The sequence below is a fragment of the Ceratotherium simum genome, chromosome 13 (genome assembly GCF_057802395.1).
Source record: "Ceratotherium simum simum isolate JZ-2026a chromosome 13, ASM5780239v1, whole genome shotgun sequence".
In the NCBI taxonomy this organism is placed as follows: domain Eukaryota; kingdom Metazoa; phylum Chordata; class Mammalia; order Perissodactyla; family Rhinocerotidae; genus Ceratotherium; species Ceratotherium simum.
In genome coordinates, this window is record NC_141912.1 from 51156373 (window position 1) to 51169820 (window position 13448).

Below are 13448 nucleotides of genomic sequence, written 5' to 3' on the forward strand. Positions count from 1 at the left end.
TTATATATGTTGACATAGACCTTCAGGCTATGAGGAGTGAAACTCCAAAATCTCAAAGATGTGTTCCTAAATACACTAAGGGAGTAACTGAAATCTTGGAAAAAAATATTAAAGAAAAGATATTTTTGCAGATGCGAAATAATAGAGAACTTTCTACTTCTTTAAAATGGAGAATTCTAGCTAAAAATTATTTTTTAAAACTTTAAAAAAACGGGCATGTTATATTTGTAAGGTGAAGGTAAATTGAGAGTGCTGTTCTTATGCACAATAGATTCAATATAGATGACAGAAACACAACCTTGCTATTTTGAAGTCTAGAATTAGAGGTCTTTAAAGTCTACTGAGTGACCACAGTCTGGTAGTTCTAGTCGTTATAATAGAGATCAAGTACATATGTTTGCACATATACCCGTACACACAGATAGTTAGTATTATAAGACAATGTAATTTGAGAAACTTAAAGTTCATTAAATTGAAAATTTTAATGTATTCAAAGTTCAGGTCCCAGAAGTTCAAAATTAAGGCATTTCTTAATTTCTCAGGTTGGCTTTCGTAATTTATTAGCCAGAGGCACTCAGGAGCATAATCTCTTCTGGTATCATTCTTAGTGAGGAAGACAGCCCTCTAACAGCTGGTGATTGGTGTGGGGAAGTGGCTTCCAATGCTTAGAAGTCAAGAGAGGGTAGAAAAGAGATGTCCAACCGTGAAGATGGCTCTACAGGAATGAAGATACTGCCCAGGGACTGGGAGCTGCTAGATGAGGAATACACGCGTGCGTGGGCATAGTGGACTGATGGGCTTTAGGAGCTACAGATTACAGGATCTGTCACAATTTTATGAGCTATCGCACGAAAATTCTTGAACTTTCATTTATTTTCCGTGGGAATATATTTCCAAACTAATCTGAGAAAAATGGAAAACCACATAAAACAAACCATTATATGAGTAAGGATGCCTGGAAGGCTTCTGTGAAAGGCCTTTCTGTCTTGGCTAAGTTCTCTTCATGAGTATTTGAAAATATTTGTTCCCTTTTTATAAAAGTGTTATTTGGAGGGGAAAAAAATGATCAGGAGAGGAAAGTAAGTGAGGAAATGACAATAAAGATGAGGGAGGAGGGTCAGATATGTATCATACAGACCCTTCTTCTGAATCAACCATTTTTCCCTTTTTAAATTTAAAAAACCTTATTTTTATTGCTGAAAGTCCATTCAAACAAATTCTAGAAGACTATTTTGTGTTCTTTTACTATGCTGACATGTCATCACCTATACTTTGCTTGAAATAAATGGCTTAGAAAATGTCTTTGTACTTTTGTTATTTTGTTGTATTATGATTGGACCTACCAACATCAATGGGTATGGTCTCAATTATGACTTTTATTCTCTGAATACTGCATTGAAAACAGCCAAAGCAAATGCAAGTCCAGGAAGTACAGCTTAGCGGATGAGAGATCAAGATTTTGAGTCAGAGAGATTTGCATTGCGTCCTAGCTCTGCCATTTTCTAGCTGCAAAACCACCAGCAAATCACTTCTCTCTCTGACTCAGTTAACTCATTTGTAAAAGGGATTGAGAATAGGACCCAATCCATAGGCTGATGGACACGATTAAATGAGATGATACAGTCGTGAACAAACACATGCTAATAAATATAAGCTGTTAACATTCGCCTTAATCACCAAAGGAGTATTTTTTTAAAGTACTTCTCACTCTCGTTTTGCCTTTTTTGGCACAATCATCATCTCAAACAAATAACATTTGCCTCATAGTCTGAAATAGCACCTGTAAGTGTTGCAAGCATTCATAATAAACAATGTTGAAAGGGACAAGTTACAGGTGAAGAAAATGCTACAATGTGGACACAAGAATCTATGTTTTTAGAAAATATGGGCAAGAAAGAAATCCACACACACATACGTATGTGCACATGCACGCACACAAGTGTCCATAAGCAGGACACCTGTTTTTTTCCACTAATCAAAAAGTAAATAAAAATCTGCAAAATTCAAAATGCTTTCTTCTTTTCATCTAATCTTAACTTTCCCATCACTTCTTTTGTAATACTCTCCACCCCCACTCCACTCTTTCTCTCCACCCTCCTATTTCTTTTTGGCTAGCAAACCTTGCCTGCCAGCTGTGAACAAACTGATGTGCATGGGTAAGATTAAAGGTAGGGGCAGCCAACAGCATTCTTTACAATACAATTTGGACGCACTCTTTCCCCAGAATGATAAACTCGTCACCTCTCCGGCCCTCAGTTTGAAGCTGCAGCAGTAATTCTGTTGGATGCCAAAACTAAAATGAATGTGACTGTGCCATGCCCAGCTCCGAGCTGCGGCTGTAATGAGATTTGAATGGGAAGCCCCGGACACAATAAATCTGCGCCATATGTGACCATTTCCTGTGTCAGTTCCTTTCTCATAACCAGTGGAGATTTTTTTTTCCCTCTCATGACCCCACACCATGACTCTGAAATCTTTCATGGCTGCTTATCGGCCTCAGGCTTTTTACAGCAGTTGTATAAATAAATGAATTTGACAGCAAACATCATAACAGTTAGCCGTAATGTGTGTTTGCCACAAGTGCCTATACAACTCACTGGAGAAATGGCAGAGGAAACAGCTTGTTTTGTTACCTAAACAAAAGTAGTTTCGTTTGATAAGTGGTGAAAGAATTAGTCAAATAAACTTGAAATCCACTAGGACTATTTTTGCTGACTCTCCCCGCCAGTGAAATGTTCCCAGCAGCTCAATGCCCATGACTCACAAGAGATAAATTTCCCCCTTTTATTCTGAGATAAAGATCTGGGCTGAGAATAGAAAATCTTTGACTAATATTTTACATTAATCTTCTTTGCAAGGCCAGAGTGTCATGGATGGGAACTCAGGTACAGCAAAGTGTTTGCAAGGAAGTTTGTGGCAGACAAGCCAAGGAGGACAGTCAGGGGGGAAGGAGAAGAGGTGGAGAGAATGACCCAATGCACTGATGATCTGTGGAAAGCAAACTGGAGCCTATGAGTGCTTCCTTTTCTTTCACATTTTCCTTTATTCCAGAAAGAAAAATCTCTACACCAGACAATTGCTGAAAGAAAGGGAGTTAGCATTTTCCCTGGATCTCCTTAGTCCCGGTACAATGAAGTTGCCTATATCTGGTGAATTTGTGGTCAATTTAGATAAGTACAAAAAGAGCATGGATTTCCCTCAATTCTATGAATTGGCTGTTTATAACGTTTTAAATTTTTCTGCTCCTTCACTAGAATCTCAATGCCATTCCCATTGTCCCACCTGTGAAAGATGTAATAGCACAGTGGTTCTTCTTATGGACTCTGGTTATTTATATGGACGCTGGTGAAAACTGTCTAGGTTCAAATCCTGGCTCTGCTGCTTACTCTCTTGTGATCTTAGGCAAGTAACTTAATTTCACTGTGCTTCTGTTTCCTCCTTTGCAAAGTGGGAAAAAAAAAATGAGAAGTTATCAAACTCAAATAAATGTATTTTAAAAGGCTCAGAATAGCGCCTGGGACATAATAAGTGTTGTTGTTATTATTATTATTATGCCAAACAAAGAAATTGGGTAGTAGTCTCTTTAGAAACACTAGCACTCTTCTCTATGATGGCTTGATATTGGCAGCTAATCAGGGAAGTGAAATTAAAATTTTTTGAGGAAAAAACATAATAGCACCTTCATTTAAGCCAATTACAATTAATTTCAAGGTATAGTACAGCCCTACTTTAAATAAAAATATCATCTGAACCCTGAAAATATTCTTTTAGATGTAGGTTATTTTCACTTTCTTTCTTTCTTTCTTTTTTTTTTTTTTTTTGCTGAGGAAGATTCGCCCTGAGCTAACGTCTGTGCCAATCTTCCTCTATTTTGTACGTGAGCTGCCGCCACAGCATGGCCACTGATGAGTGGTGTAGGTCCACGCCCGGGAACCAAACCCAGGCCACTGAAGCAGAGTGTGCCAAACCTAACCACTAGGCAATGAAGGCTGGCCCTATTTTCACTCTTTTTAAAGTGGTACTCTCTGTCATGGTCAAGTAATCATTGCCTCTAGAATCTTCTCATATTCAACAGAAATATCACTGATTAGGAGAATGAAAGCAGTTAATACCAACCAATGGATCTGAGTTCAGGTATATGTTCTGCTCTCTGTTTTTATCTTTTTAAAATTTAATTATTAAAATGGTTCACTAAAGTGTTTTGTTTGTGTGATAATATGCAAGAAAGTACCTTAAAATTTTAGAAGGTAAGGATTATAATCAATATGCACAGATATCTCAATTTATAGAGAGCCAACTATCTACACAATAGATTCCTAGTGTCTCTGTTTTAACTGACAAATCCACTTAAATATACATTTATCTATATTTAATAAAACTATTTCTGTGGAGAAAAGTCAGAAATATTAATGAATTGAACTGTGTAAAAATAAATGGACTATTTAAGTTTTGTTCTTAGAGCAACACCAGTAAAATTTGAAAGAGGTGTGTCAACTGAAGGTAAGGAACCATTTGACTTCATAAAACAATGATGAACCAGGAGGAGGCAAAATGGAGCCGGTTGTGATTTGGGGAGAGGGCAAGTTTGCTAGAAAACCATGTATGTAAAGTGACATCACCCTGTGGTAAAACAGGGTTAGGTGAGACTCCATGTATAGTGAAATGAACTGAAAACCCTATCTTATCATTGCTCCGTGTGTACAGGCTACACTGCTACCTCTAGGAAACTTCTCAGAAATTGTCCCCCAGGCAAATTCACCATTGAGGAAAGTCATCTGACAAAATGCCTCCCTTGCTACTTCCAAATCCATTCCCAAGATCTGCTTCTAGGATGCATATCCTGACTCACCTTCGGATTCCCGAAGGTGAAGGTTACATGCAATGAATAACTCCAGCTAATTTTGCGCAACGTGGTCACCAAGGCTGAACAAGCACAGAGCTTAGCAGTGTCCTCTTTGATTGACTGGCCACTTCTATTGACTCTTAAATAGCAAATGAACACTGCCACCTTGGAAAGTCTGTTTTTCTGAGTTAAAGAGAAAACTGAGGGGGTAGAGAAACTCTAAAAGACCAGTAGGCTAAATCAAGCATTGTGGAGCTGTGAAAATAACCGCTCAGCTATTTCTTCATTATTTTCCAGGTAAGTGTGTGAACACATAAAAGGCTAGGCTTACCTCGGGAAGTGACAGGCTTGTACTTCCCTATCTTCTCATGGTTGAGTAGAATCATTAGTTAGTCATTATCCATTGAGCAGAGGTAACAAGTGACCCTTTTGGGCAATACAATTTAATTGAAAGAGTTGGCAACCTACAGGCCATAAGCTACTTCCAATGCACTGGCTATTGTTGTAAATAAAGTTTTATTGGAACACAACCTATATTCATTTGTTTATATCTTGTAAACTATCACAAACTCTGCTTTTGCGCTATAATAACAGAGTAGAGTAACTGCGACAGAAAATGTTGAAATATTTAGTATCCGGCCCTTTTCAGAAAATGTTTGCCAAGCCTTGCTTTAAGAGTTCTAATTTTGTCTCTGAGAGAGTGACCAGCAAAATACAAGATGGAGGCTGATCTCTCAGCCAGGGTCCCTGCCAACCGGAGATAGACAAGAAGTGTAAGAAAGAAATAAACTTTTCTAGTTTTAAGCTATTGAAATTTCCAGGTTGCTTGTTATGGCATCATAACCTAGCCTACCCTGGTGGATACAGCATCTTTGCTATTCTCAGATGTATCTTTTTCTCTGAATGTATATAATATATCCTGCTTTAAGGAAGGGAACAGAGAGCATAAAAGGACTCTTTTTCTTCTTCCTGAGGAGACATAGGATGAGGACATGAAGTGTTTGAGATCTCAGTCAACATTTGGACAGAAACTTTTCCTTTCTAAACAAAAATTTTCTTTATATAATTTATCCCACTGTTTGCTTCCTCTAATACCTGAGAATCAATTTTCTCTGTTAAAGCTGTTTGAAAAACTATTCCCGTGAATGTCTGCAAATCTGCCTTCCTTGCTACTGTGATATAAACATGAAATTTCTTCAATACACTGTGCACAGAAGGTTGTTGAAGTAATTAGGGGAAAAGCTTTCCATAAGCCCAGAATTGGCATGCAGAAGTCTTTCAGAATGAGTTCTTGCAGTTGAGCTTTGTAAGTTTTAATAAGGATGAAAAATGCATACAGCTGGCTCATACTTGCTCATTTCGCTCTGTTCAGATCATCTCCTTTAGAGGAAAAAGAAATAGGTCCATTTTTTGGAAGAAAACAACATGGTCCCTTTCCACCTCACAGAAGGGTAAGTTGAGTGGCAGCCTGCCGCTGCTGCTGCTCCTTGAAAGCAGGAAGTGATGGAGAACATAATGAAAGCATCATGTTCATGGTGTTAGCCATTGAAGGGAGAGACAGGGAATCTTGCCAAGAGAAGTACTGTGATGTGATGGATGGAGACATTAGTTGGAAGACGTCAATTTCAATTTATTTTCTTCCTACTCTTGTTGACCTTTGACAACAGACAGACTACCATGCACCTCAGTTTCCTTGTCATGCATACAAAGCAATATACATGGATATTTATCTACAGGGAGATTCCTTAAAAGTTAATTGCACTAATGTCTGGGAAACATGGCAGGGGAAAGTGGGTTGAATGAGGAGACAGCCACCCAAGCAATCTGCTCACTGAGGGCGATAAATATGAGCCGGGGGGAGAGTGGATGCGAATCATGATCAGATTAATCAGATACTGTTCAGTCATTTGAACAAATATTTTGTTAGAATTCTTACAAATAAGATATTGGGCCAGTGGCACCCAGGTAAGCTACTTCCAAGTCATCTTTTAAATTCAATGGCTCCAGTTGAAAACCAGTACAACACAATTTATCAAGTTGAAGGGGTTTTAAATTTTGGAATTTAATTTTGAACAACAAGACATAGCTAGAATACTGAGGTGTACAACTGGCACCAAACATTCAGACAAAATGACTTATTTATAGCAAACACTTGATACAAACTAGGAGGCAAAGTAGTGGCTGGAGCTCTAAGAACAGGTACTGCAACAGATGTCTAAAGATGCCAGCAAACACTATAGAAAACAGAAAATAATAACTGATTAAGCAAAATTTTAGTTATACTCAACCATATGTAAGATTTAAAAATTATAAGCAGTTGTGTATGGTCTGCATATAGGATATTTCAAGATGATCTCTTTGGTTTGGATGAAATCTGGTGTAGAATCAAGAAATCAACAGTCATCCGAGACATTATCTTATCATCTCGAATGTTTATAAATTCTGAGGGAAGAGTGGTTGATGGGGAGGGAAAACAGGAGAAAAAAATCTCATTTTCTAGTTCCTTCATTGAAAAGTTCTGACATTTTAAGCATTGATTTAATGCTATTTATTAAGAATTTATCATTATCCTGATAGTTTTCTAGATTTGGGGAACATGATATTTAAAAATAAAGAGAGATACAGTGCTTGCCTTCATGGAACTTAGAGCCAAGTTTCTAGTAACAAATGTCTTCTCTTTTATAGACAGTGAGCTCATGAGCACTTTGAGTACAGATATCAACCTTACTCATTTTGGCACGTCTATCTCCTCTCCCATACACTGGCATCGGTGCCTGATACACACAGTCAGAGGGAAGTACCATGTGTACACTGAGAGTCATTCATGTTATTCTACTCAATCATCATGACAAACTGAGAGGTATGTTTTTATTGCTTCCATTTTCCAAATAAGGAAACTGAACTTAAAGCTGGACCTGAAGGGCTCCAAAATGGCAAAGCGAGACTTTAGAAGCAGCCTAGATCCCTGAGTCACCACCAAGAGCACAGCTGCCAGGGAAACCACTCAATCTTCTCCAGGTTTAGATATAAGTGAAAAAAAGTTTTCCTTTTGTCAAACAATTGAGATTTAGGGGTTATCTGTTAACTGGAGCTAGTTACTTGCCTCACACAATATCCACGTTTTACAAAAGTAGATGAAGTAAATTTAAAAAGTGAATAAGTACACAGAAGCAAAGAACAAACAAGGCTAAGGTCCCAGTTGATTTAGAAGCAATATTAAGAGGAAAGGCCAGGGCCGGCCCGCTGGTGCAGAGGTTAAGTTCGTGTGCTCTGCTTCAGCAGCCCAGGGTTTGCAGGTTTGGATCCCAGGTGCGCACCTACGCACTGCTTATCAAGCCATGCTGTGGCGGGTGTCGCACATATAAAGTAGAGGAAGATGGGCACAGATGTTAGCCCAGGGCCAACCTTCCTCAGCAAAAAGAGGAGGATTGGCAACAGATGTTAGCTCAGGGCTAATCTTCCTCACACAAAAAAAAAAAAAAAAAAGGAAAGGCCAAATGCCCAGCCTTTCTGACCTAGACCACATCTACCATTTAGGAGCCTCCATTTAAAGAGAGTATTGTTGCTCTCATTGTGTTCTTGGAAGTTCACTGAGACCTGACTACAGATGAGTTCTGCCCCCCTAGGTGATCTCCACTTGGTGGCCAGCTCAAAACTAATTTGGGAGCCAATGACAGCTAAGGATTCAGAGCTTCACTAAACACTGGAATACAAGAGCTCAAGCAGCATACTGCACGCCAAGAAAGAAAGTCAGAAGCTACAAGCAGCTGGTTTGACCTTTGAAAAAATTTGGCGAAAGGGCAAGAGCATATTTATAATTCCTCAGGGATAGCTCATGTGCTTTCCATTGGACCTGCTCTGTGTCAAAGGCCAATTTCCATCCATTATGATACCCTAAGTTAGTTATACGAATATTATGTTTAGAGAAATTCACACACAGGGTCAAAAGCAAAATTAGACCATATCCATCATTGGAGAGTTTATCATTCTACCAATTACAAAATTCTTTTTGCTTGGATTCAAGGCTGATTTCCGTTGAAATACAGGATTTTCCAGATAAAACTAGCCACTAGTCTTTCAAGAATGGCTTTCCAGGTTAATAGGAGCTGCCTCCTGGGAAAAATATCACACCCCATAATGCATCTGGCCAATTCTTTGGTGCCATTCAAATTGTTAGGGGTAAGAGTGGAAGAATTCCTTCCTGTCCTCTGAGACGATCATTTCATGCCCCAAAGCTTCAACCTCATTATTCTTATCTTAGGGCATAATTACAATGTTATTATTGGTCATAAAATTAACCAGATTTTCCTCTCTTTCTTTTCCTCTTCAGCATTTGACTTCCTGACCTTCCACAACAGAAAAGTCTATGGACTGATTATACGCTAAGTGTAGAAGTATTTCCTTTTATTTGTTTTAAATTTTCCCACTGTTCATTTCATTGAGAGAATACTTGTTCTCATATTATGAAACAGGGTAAAGAAAAAATAAAAGAGAAGAATAATTTTTACTACTTCTATGAAATGTGAAAATTGTTACTCTTGTCTTCCAATGCTTCTACAACTGTTCACTTTTGTTATCTCACCATCCAGAGGTCCTACTCTGCATTTACATCAACCTGTAAGTACACGGTTCACCTTATAATCCAAGATCCTTTGCTCATTGCTCCCCTGTACTCTGTGCAAACTTCCTCTCACTATTGTCCAAAGCAATGTCTTTGTTCTAGCTAACCCAAATTGGCAAAAATGTTTCACTTCAAGGGCTGGTTTCCATCCGTGGCAGTGGCTGCCTAAATATTATCTTAGGAAGGATTATGGGGCCATGTAAGGACTCAGTAGGAAAAGTGTTGTGATAGATTAGCAATCTATTGGGGTGAGGGATGATATATACAATGGAGCCTCAACAAAACTTGCTGTCAGGACGAACACCGCTACACCTGCTGTGACAACACCTTGCTCAATAGCACTTAAGTGAGCTTTCCATGTTCCCATAACCAGAATCCCCCCCATATTCCATTATCCAGAATTCTATCCAAATTCCATTCCACCAATCGGCATCTGATAATTTTTAAGCTTCTAAGAAGATTTTTCTCACACTTTTTCTGTGCTGATCGCTGGCTGGCAAAATTCATTCTATAACTTACTCTAAAGTTGAAAATCATAATCACTGGCTGACAAGAATCATTATACAATTTACTCTAAAACTGAAAGTATTGTCCCAGATGGATGGCAGCTTTGGTTGACAACCCCTAAATCTTACCTAGCCTGAATTTAGAAAGGCTCTAGAGATTCAGGGTGAAAAGTCTTTTGAATCATTGATTCATGCTTTCTTTGTAAAGAAGGATGACTGCCCTTCTACTTTATATGTTAAGAGAATTAGACTTGGTGATCTTTAAAACACGCTAAAAGCTGGACTTTGCAAAGAACCAGGGTGCTTTACCTCAGACCTAATCTTCCGCTACTTGTCCTCTCAGTCACCCTGCTCAGACCACTCATCCCATTTGGGGCCTCTGCCAAGGCAGATCTCTCTACTCTTCTCCCACACATTCATGTGGCTCATTTCCACACTTTTTTCTACTTTGCTCACATATTTCCTCTGCCATGAGGACCACCTTGATCAGCCTATCCACACGTGCACTCTGTTGCTTCTTATAATGCTCGACATTTTTAATTTTTGCTCATAGCACTTATGGCTTTCCAACATAGCCGATAATTTACTTATTTTTTACGAGTATTACTTAGTATCTCTCTCCTTTAGAAGGTGAGCTCTATGAAGGCAGGAATCTCTGTCTAATTTTTACACTTATGCACTCCAACTAACTAGAAGAGTACCAGAAACACAGTAGACCCTCAGTAAATATGTGTTAAGTTGAATAAACTTAACACATCAATTTCTTTCCATTATTAACTCTAGAGTTTTTCTGGTTCACTCATATTCAGACTGAATGCTCACGTTCTGTTCATTTGCAGCTAAATTTCCTTTACATATGGAATGTGTATATATTTGAAATCTATAAGGAAATCTTTCTAAAAATGCTTCCAAGAAGGACTGGGTCTCAGGGTTACCATACGTCTTTCAGGCATCAGATATGAACTTACACTTTCTCAGATACTCCATTTTCCCTTGTTTTTCACAAAAGTTGGTGTTCTTGACCTCCTGAAATCCTAATACCACAAAGGAAGATGTAAGATATCTCATTGCAAAAAGTGAATGAGAAGGAGAGGGGCAAAGAGGAGCAGAGAAGAAATAGATGATCTTATTTCCAGTAGTTCTCCTGCCACAGAGAAGAATGAATTAAACATGAGGCAAGAAGGTCACGGAGTTAGGTGTACGAATTTCATCAGATTGCCTGAACTGCAACAAGATTTCAACAAAAATTGGCAGGTAAAGGGACAAAAAGAAAACTTTACATTTGTATCGTACCTTTTAATATCCAAGTAATTATAACTCCTGCTATTATATATTAATAATAGATCTTTTTATGTAACAGATATATTGTATGCATTATATATAGATACATCTATATATATATATATTACATATATTATAATTATAATATTAATATATCTTATATACAGATATATAATATTGGATATTATATCTAGATATCTATATAACAACATATACTATATAAAAACATACAACACACATCTTAACAACATGAAAGATAATCTTTGTTTATATTTTACAGATGATGAAACTGACAAGAGAGGTTAAATAACCACAGACACTCATCTATTCAGTGGCAGAGTCAGCACCTGAAACCCTATTTTATGTGATTTGTCACCATTTTACCTGCCATCATTTGCCATTCGTGACAACTATGAAAGGCAGGTATGGGAGGTGGTATTTCCATTTGCCTGATGAAAAAACCAAGTTTCAGATAGTTTAGTACTTTCCCAAAGATAGAGTGAATTGATCAAAAATACTATTCTCCTGACTTCTTAGTCCAATATTCTTCCCATATCATGTTGCCCTTTGTGTTGGCTACAAAACTAATATTTCTCAAATAATGGGTGGACTTATTAATGAATAAATCAATCAAGGCTTGACTCTATAATCTCTAATGTGGCCCTGAAATTATTTTCATGTTTTCAAACCATGTGGATTAATACTCAAAACTTTTTTGATTAGAACATAGAGGGTGACTAAACTATCAGACTGAATTCTACAAATAGTATTGCCTTGAGGTCCATCCACTTGAATTAACCAAAAAGTACCACTAATTAGCTAGACTAAGCAAGGGCTGGTGCTAGGCAATGTGACCTTCTTATGTCACATGTCACCTGGATTACATTTTCTCTCTGATATACAAGTCATTGGTCACAGCAGGCTGTCAGGATTTGACACCATGGATTTATTTGATGAAGTGTGCAGGAAGAGATAGGTTTGTTAATTTCTAAGCACAATCTTGAGTCATTTTATAACAGTGTTTCCACCTTCACTGAGCGCATCAGTACTTCAGTGTTTCAAGTAAGTAACAGGGCTGTTATAAACACAGCCCCCATTGGGGATAAGGGGATGTGGGGTCTACTGGCAGTTTTGCTAAAATTCACTGTTCTTAACAAGTTGCCTTAGCTCTCAGAACTTCAAACTTTCCATCTTAAAACTGAGATTAGACTAAATAAGTTACCGTTGAGATCCCTTTCAACATTCACCTTGAAAAGGATTTTATCACTTAGAGATCACCATGCTAGTACCCACTCTGATGGCTATACCCCGGGCCTTTTCATTTCTCAGGATCCCTCCATCTCTGACATCTTAAAAAGAAAACACGTCTCTCCAACCAAACCTCTTGCTTTTGTTTTGAAATCTCTTTGTATTTATACTCCTGCTGCACCTATTCCTTTACCTCATTGAGACGTTAGTCTTGGTTCATAAACCCTCTGCTGACTTCCTTCCATTTCTTATCTAATGGCTACTTACTTCCTCATCACTTCCTCAACCCTCTCATCAGTTTCCTCAGTCCTCCCAATCTCTCGTCCCTCATTCTTCTCCCATGTCCATACATAAAATCTCCATCCTTGACTAAGCCATGAATCCACTTCCACCACTAATGCTCCTGGGAAGTTTAAGAATTCTGTATAAAACATAATTGGAAAGAATAAAACCACACATAACTGAGAACTGTGTCATTTGGTGCTATTACAAATACTTTATCTCCAACCTCAACTGAGCCTCCAGTGTTACTCAACTCATCTTCCCCTCACCTCCAGTTAAGTTCTTTTTTGTTCAAGGCTTTAGCTCTCCCAATCCTTTCACTCCCTTACCAAGTCACTGACTTTACAAATAAATTTGGGAACACAGGGAATTATCTCTCCCACTTTTCCCACTAACATTTTCAAATATTCACTCTTCCTTATCTCCTTCTCATCTGACTCAAAGAAGTGGATATCTTTCCTCTTTCCCAAGCTGACTTCTACACGAGTGACATCATCCCTTCTCCTCCTCCTTGAATGTCACAAAATTAGCCTCATCAATTATTGCCCGTTTCTTGGATCTTCAAACTTCTTCCCAGCAGCCAGAAGCATGTTTAAGTTTCCCATATGATAAACACCACTTTTCTTTCCATTTACTCTCGAGTTCCTTGAAAAGATAGGTTTTCTTT

At 38.1% G+C, this 13448-nt stretch overlaps 1 protein-coding gene and 1 long non-coding RNA gene across 4 annotated transcripts in view; one reads left to right on the top strand and one right to left on the bottom strand.

Moving 5' to 3' along the window:
• PKHD1 (PKHD1 ciliary IPT domain containing fibrocystin/polyductin) overlaps positions 1–13448 on the bottom strand; it is a 431042-nt gene that overhangs the window by 65058 nt on the left and 352536 nt on the right. The window lies entirely within an intron of this gene.
• The window catches only part of LOC147915726 (uncharacterized), a 46672-nt gene that overhangs the window by 29026 nt on the left and 4198 nt on the right, over positions 1–13448 (top strand). The window contains exons 1-5 of one of the 2 annotated variants that reach the window (XR_015554156.1): positions 6149–6294; positions 7529–7703; positions 9174–9460; positions 10980–11224; positions 11532–11674. This is a non-coding gene — a long non-coding RNA (uncharacterized LOC147915726). Of the gene's footprint in view, positions 1–6148; positions 6295–7528; positions 7704–9173; positions 9461–10979; positions 11225–11531; positions 11675–13448 lie in introns of those variants that run through there. The other variant, XR_015554157.1, reaches the window with a different exon arrangement.